This window comes from Amblyomma maculatum, unplaced genomic scaffold, assembly GCF_055883805.1.
Source record: "Amblyomma maculatum isolate TAMU_Amacu unplaced genomic scaffold, ASM5588380v1 scaffold_76, whole genome shotgun sequence".
NCBI lineage: Eukaryota > Metazoa > Arthropoda > Arachnida > Ixodida > Ixodidae > Amblyomma > Amblyomma maculatum.
Window position 1 is genome coordinate 168,824 of NW_028146801.1, and position 6,470 is coordinate 175,293.

The following is a 6,470-nucleotide window of genomic DNA, read 5'->3' on the forward strand; positions in this document are numbered from 1 at the left end:
CTTTCGTGCGCTGAACTAAAGAAGTGAACGAAAAAAAGTGAAGGAAGGAAAAAAAGGAAAAAGTGCAAAATTGCTTTATACAGCTGCGAGTAAAGGTCGAGCCTGCTTACAGCGGTAAGCAACTCTCGACGAGAGATGAACCTCAAAGAAAAGAAAAAAAAATATATGTGGGACAGTACAATGGTGAGATACTTTCAGGTTTTCGCTTAAAGGTGTGAGCGCCAAGCATGAAGGTTTTTACGAGAAGTTTGATGTGGAGGGTATCAAACAAGCGGGGGGAAAAAAAAGAGGGGGGAAAATAAAAAAAAAAAACCGAGGAAAACTGTCAAGGGATAATGATTGATAGATGTGCTTAGCATTAAACTTGCTGGGCTCGTAATGACGACATTGCCCTATTGTTTTCATTTATCCCAGTATTAAGTGTTCTAAACTTATACATAAAGTATGACCCACGCTGCTCCCGTTCCATGTATTATTGAATCCCCGCTGAAGAACTGTTAGTTTGACTGAGTCGAATGAGTGCTGTTTCTGGTTGATATGTTTTGAAAAAGGAAGGTTGGGCAGAGAGCGGACATCAGCACGGTGATAATTAAACCGCATTCGTATAGGGGCAGCTGTCTGGCCAATATACTGCATTCGGCATACATTGCATTCTAGGAGATACATTACTTTTGAGGCATCGCAATCAAAGTTACCATCTATTCTCCACTTAAAATTTGACGTTGTGCTTGTTGCGCAGCTTGATGTCTGCATGTGCCTGCACACCCGGAATCTACTCTTTCCTCAAGGCCGGCACCCCAACCGCGGGTTATTACCTATTTTTCAGTGGACTAGGATGTTGCGAATGTTTTTCGGTCGTCTGTAGAGAACCTGGGGAGGAGTCGTGAAAGTATTGGAGAGACGAGCGCTCTGTTCTAGAACGTTGAAATGTTTCTTTAGGATTCTGTTCACGTTGGGGGGGTTACTCGTGTAGGGAGTACCAGGCTTGTTCGACGGTCTATGTTTTCCTTTCGTGGACGTCCCTCCAGAATTTCCTCTCGGTTGAGTTCATATGCCTTTTTTATGGCGTCGTCAACAATATCTGGCGGGTATCGTTGTTTAGTCAGGACTTTCCGCATACGTTTTGCGTTTGGTGCGAAGTCCTGATATTGGGAACAAATTCTTTTGAATCGATGAGCCTGAGAATACGGAATGCTTGTTTTTGAGTGATAAGGACGACAGCTTTGTGCGTATTGTTGTCGGACCGGGGGTTTTCTGTATACGCTAGTGGAGAGCGAACCTTCATAAACCGCAATTTCAACGTCTTCAAAGTTAATTTTGTTTTGGGAATATGTGTGCGTGAAGGATATGCTAGGATGGAGGAGATTGAAGTTTTCAATGAAATGTAGGAGTGATTGTTCTGTGTCAGTCCAAACTAAGAAAATATCATCCAAGCAGCATTTGTATAGGATGTGCTTAATAGGGGAAGTAAGTAAAAATTCAAATTCAATGCTATGCATGAAGATGTTAGCATAAGTAGGGGCCATTTTTGTACCCATGGCGGTGTCGTTAATTTGTAAGTAGTGTTCATTGTCGAATTCAAATTTGTTGTATTCTAGAACTAGTTTCGTCAATACCTCTAGGACTTCTGGAGTTGGGATCCTACCTCACTATTCTGATTATAGGCCTCAATTAGAGCTTTGATTCTGTCGGAATGCGGGATATTTGTATATAGAGAGACTACATCTAAGGTTACAAGGAAGGCCCCCTGAGGACGATTTACCCCTGCTATTTCGCGAAGGAAGTGGTTGGTGTCATGTATGTGGGATAGGTGTGTTTCAGGTATGTGTCCAATTAATGTGTCAATGTAACTGGAGATTGGTTCTGTGATTGTGCCGATGCCGGATACTATAGGGCGGCCAGGGTTAACCCTTCTATGAATTTTCGGAAGCATGTAGAATCGGCCCGGCGACGGGTGTGATGCGGTCAGGGCTTTGCATAATCGCAGAAGATGTCCCCACTTTTTGCGAGCTCATCTAGAGTCCCTGTAAGAAGTTTTGATGCTTTAGAGTGGGGTCCGCTTTTAGGTGTTTATAAAATTTAGTGTTACAGAGTTGTCTAATTCCTTCCTCAATATTGTAACGTGGTGGTGACCAGGGTCGCTGACACAAATGAAGGCACAGGCTTGATGGTACTTAAATTACCTCTTTATTGGGCTGACTTGCAACCGCAAAAGAACTAAGCAACTCGGCGGCGGCGATAGCAACAAACGTGCTGGTCGATCGTCGAACAAAGAATGTCCGTCACACTCATCAACGCTCAATTTAAAGGCTGCCCAGAACAATCTAGATAACGTCGCAAACAGCTACCAGCACGGGCTGGAACATTGTGGAAAGACACCCGAGTGGCCGGAACCTTCGAGACAGATCTCGGTGCATCTTGTGCTACAACGAAACTGATAAAGGTGTGACTCGCGACATCGAGCAATAACAAGCAAAGTTTACGGAACTGATACGCGGTCCAGAATCAGAGTGATAAGCCTGAATGCCGGCGGCTGTTAAAAAAACAACAAATACAGTTTTGAAGGCTTCGCCATAGAGAAATTGATTGGTAAAGAGCGGTCACTCGGCAAAAACTGGTCCCAGAAAATGACGCGCGACTTCTTGCGCTGCCGTCGATTGATGAATGGCGGCACCAATGCGCGGACGCGCGCGCGACGGCACTCGCTGCAGCGGTAGCCCGATGGAGCGCTAGGAGACAAGAAGTTGTCGAGGGGAGCGGTTGTGTGCTCGTGCCTCGCCGCGCTTGTGCGGCACAGACCTCTTGTGGGCTGCTGCGCGGAACGACAGCGGTTTGGAACGATGGCAAGGTGAGCAACGTTTTTTTGCTTAACTACGCTGCCTTTCAAGCAGTTTACGCTGGCCATGCCGGCCGGGACTTTGTTGTCAAACTGTGCAGTATTTCAGGCAGTTTAGCTCAGTACGGCGGCGACTGCGCTTCACAAAGTCGCAAGTGAAGGGGAAGCTAACAGGCATGACAAGGCGTGCTGACCGCCGCGGTGACGTGACATGGCGATTTTGCGAACGGCTAGTTTTGCGTGGCGTCGCGTTTAACAGGGCAACCGCAAGGTGTGAAATGTTTCATTCTTGTCAAACTGCGAGACATTTCGGGCAGTTTAGCTCAGCACGGTGTTCTGCGCTTCACAAAGTCGCGTATGAAGAAAAGCCAACATGGCGTGCCCGCCGGTCGCGGTTTTGCGAACAGCTAGTTTTGCGTGGTGTCGCGTTGCATGTAACGGGACAACGTTAAAGTGAGAAATGTTTTATAATGCAGCAAGCTTCATTGCTCCAGCTGTTCAGTGCTCTTGAGGAATGTTGTTAATTTAGTGGCTGTTATTTCACTCACTGTAGAAATGCATTTTCAGATAGGTTCGGTTAGCCTGCATTTCCTGACCTCTACGTTGCAACAGTAGCTTTTGTATCAATTTTACGAATCACAGCTTTTCTGTTCTGGACCATAACTGCTGCTCACCAAGTCTTCAGTACGCACCCACATGCAATTGTGTGCGTGGTGCAGCGGCCTTACATTTCATTGCAACCTTCTGCATCATGTTCATTCCTTTTCCAACAGCACTGAATGGACCCACGGACTGCAGCCGAAGCGCGGCAGATGCGACGAGTGAACGGAGTGGCATTCCCCCCAAGTGTCAGTACTCTCTGCCCTGAACAATACAAGTTACCCTTTCTAAGGTAGCCGGGACTGAGACTGTGTAGTTTATGTATAATGCCTGTTTTGTTACATATCATTTGCCATATTTTGGAAATAAACGTTATGCTATTTTTTGTCGCTACCGAAGTGCTGTTTCTCGCCTTGTGTATTTTTATTTTTCTGTATTTTGCACATCGCCTTATGTGTGCAAAGTTTTGTCAATGCATCCGCCTACATGTGTTGCGTCTCTTGTATGTTTTATATGCAGCAAAATAAATGTTCATTTCACAAAGCACTTGGCGTCTTTTCTGCAATACTGTTTTGCAAAGGCTGTGGCGCAGCTGCGTTGATGGCCAATTTAGTGAACTGGGAATCTATTTTTCATGTTGTTATGCATGCTGAGCATAAATAGAAACACTAGCAGACCGTGTAAAACCAAAATAATGCGCCAAAAGGGCAGGGAAGGACGCAGCGCATGCTAGTATTCAAATAACGCGCCTTTCAGCAAGACCGGAAGTAGTTGCCGCCGGCCGCTTGGTGCACTACAGTCAAATGGGCCGCGTGGCCCTGTGGGAGTGTCCGCTCTTTACCAATCTCTTTCTCAATGGTTTCGCGGCATTACTCCCCCCCCCTTAAAAAAACATCGCCTCGATGTTCCAAAACAAAGCAACTTAAACATAAACCCTGCAAAGTTTAAACACCACAGATTCTTTAACGCGTGTAATATGGCTTCATTCGTACAACATGTACTAATTTCTGGGCATGCGCGTCGCCGTTGTAATGATGACGTTCCGTCGGGAATGACTTCATAGTCCAGTGGTCCGGCGCGGCGAATGATTTTGTACGGCCCAAAGTCTCGACGCAACAACTTTTCACTTAGTCCGCGACGGCGAATTGGTGTCCAAATCCACACTTGGTCTCGTGGGTTGTACTTTTTCGTCGTCGTAAGTTGTATCGTCAGCTGTCGGTGCGCTGTTGGTCTTTAATACGCAGACGTGCGAGTCGTCGGGCTTCCTCTGCAATGCCGCAGGTAGGCAGCGACGTCAAGGTTGTCCTCGTTAGTTACGTGCGTCAGCATTGCGTCGAGCTTCGTCGTGGGCTCCCTGCCGTACACATGCTTAAACGGGGTCGCTCTGGTCGTCTCCAGGACTGCCCTGTTATACGCGAAGATCATGTACGGCAAGATGGCGTCCCAGGTGTTGTGTTCAGCGTCGATGTACATGGCGATCATGTCCGCGATTGTTTTATGCAGGCGCTCCGTAAGGCCATTGGTCTGGGGATTGTACGCAGTTGTTCGTCGATGGCTTGTATGACTGTATTCCAGGATGGCTTGAGTCAACTCTGCCGTAAACGCCGTTCCCCTGTCCGTGATGAGCACTTCTGGGGCGCCATGTCGCAAGAGAATTTGTTCGACAAAAAACTTGGCGACTTCTGCCGCGGTACCATTGGGTAGTGCTTATTCTTCGGCGTAACGGGTAAGGTAGACAGTGGCCACGATGATAAACTTGTTACCCATAGACGAAGATGGAGAGGGGCAAAGGAGATCCATCCCAATTTGTTGAAAGGGCATGACTGGGGGCGGAATCGGGTTTAGTAGTCCTGCTGGTCTGATCGGCGGCGTCTTGCGTCGTTGGCACTCACGACACGTCTTCACGTAGTGGGCAACTTCGGCAGGCAGTCGCGGCCAGTAGTACTTCTCCTGGATTCGATGCAACGTGCGCGCAAATCCGAGGTGGCCTGCTGTGGGCTCATCGTGCAACGCCTGCAGAATTTCCTGCCGGAGGTTTTTAGGCACTACAAGAAGCTGCGCGGTATTGTTGGCTGCGAAGTTCTTCACTAGGAGGCCATTGCTTAACGTGAACTATGATAAATATCGCAAACAAACAAAGATTACGGAACTGATACGCGGTCCAGAATCAGAGTGATAAGTCTGAATGCCGGCGGCTGTTAAACAACAACAAATACAGTTTTGAAGTTTCGCGGCAATATATTTGTCATTGTCCATGACCAATATGCCGCCTCTTTTATCTGCCGGTTTGATGACCACATCTTTCCGTCTGCTAAGCGCCTTCAATGCGTCAAATTCCTTTTTGGAAAGGTTTTACTTCCCTGGTCTCTAGTCCTTATAAGCTATGATTACGTCGTTCTGGACGGCACTAATGTACGGTACATGTAAGGACAGTTTTCCTCGGGGTTTTTTCCCCCTTTCCTCCCCTTTTTTTCCCCGCTTCTTTGATATCCTCCACATCCCACTTCTCGTAAAAACCTTCTTCATGCTTGGCGCTCGCACCTTTTAGCGAAAACCTCAAAGTATTTCAGCATTCTACTGTCCCACATATTTTTTTTTCTTTTCTTTCTTTGATGTTCATCTCTCGTCGCGAGTTGCTTACCGCTCTAAGCAGGCTCGAACTCTACTCGTAGATGTCACGTTCTTCTAACCAGTAATGTCCACCTGGTTGTCGCGTTTTTTTTTTTTCATCCTGTCGGGCCGCGGGTCGGAGCAAGGGTGGGGAGGGTAACAGACGCAGCAGAGAAAAAGAACAAATCTTCAAAAACAAGGCCTTGACCATTGATAGTTGACCACTTCTCCCAAAAACCTCCTTCACGCTTGGCGCTACCATCTTTTAGTGAGAACGGAAAAAGATTTCTCACCATCTGCAGCAAACACGTTCCCCCACCTGTGATTTTTTTTCCCGAGGTTGTTCAGCGGCTGCCTGTATTGTATACAGATGACTCCCGGCAGCCGTTGCCTTGGGTGGATGAGCCTTTGGGACTAGCCTGCT

At 47.2% G+C, this 6,470-nt stretch overlaps 1 long non-coding RNA gene across 1 annotated transcript; it reads left to right on the forward strand.

The window, feature by feature from the left end:
* The first annotated feature begins 2,657 nt into the window (after positions 1 to 2,657).
* Positions 2,658 to 3,827, forward strand: LOC146170684 (uncharacterized). Its single transcript, XR_014703142.1, has 2 exons — positions 2,658 to 2,848; positions 3,610 to 3,827. It is a non-coding gene; the product is annotated as an uncharacterized LOC146170684 (long non-coding RNA).
* The last annotated feature ends 2,643 nt before the right edge of the window (positions 3,828 to 6,470 follow it).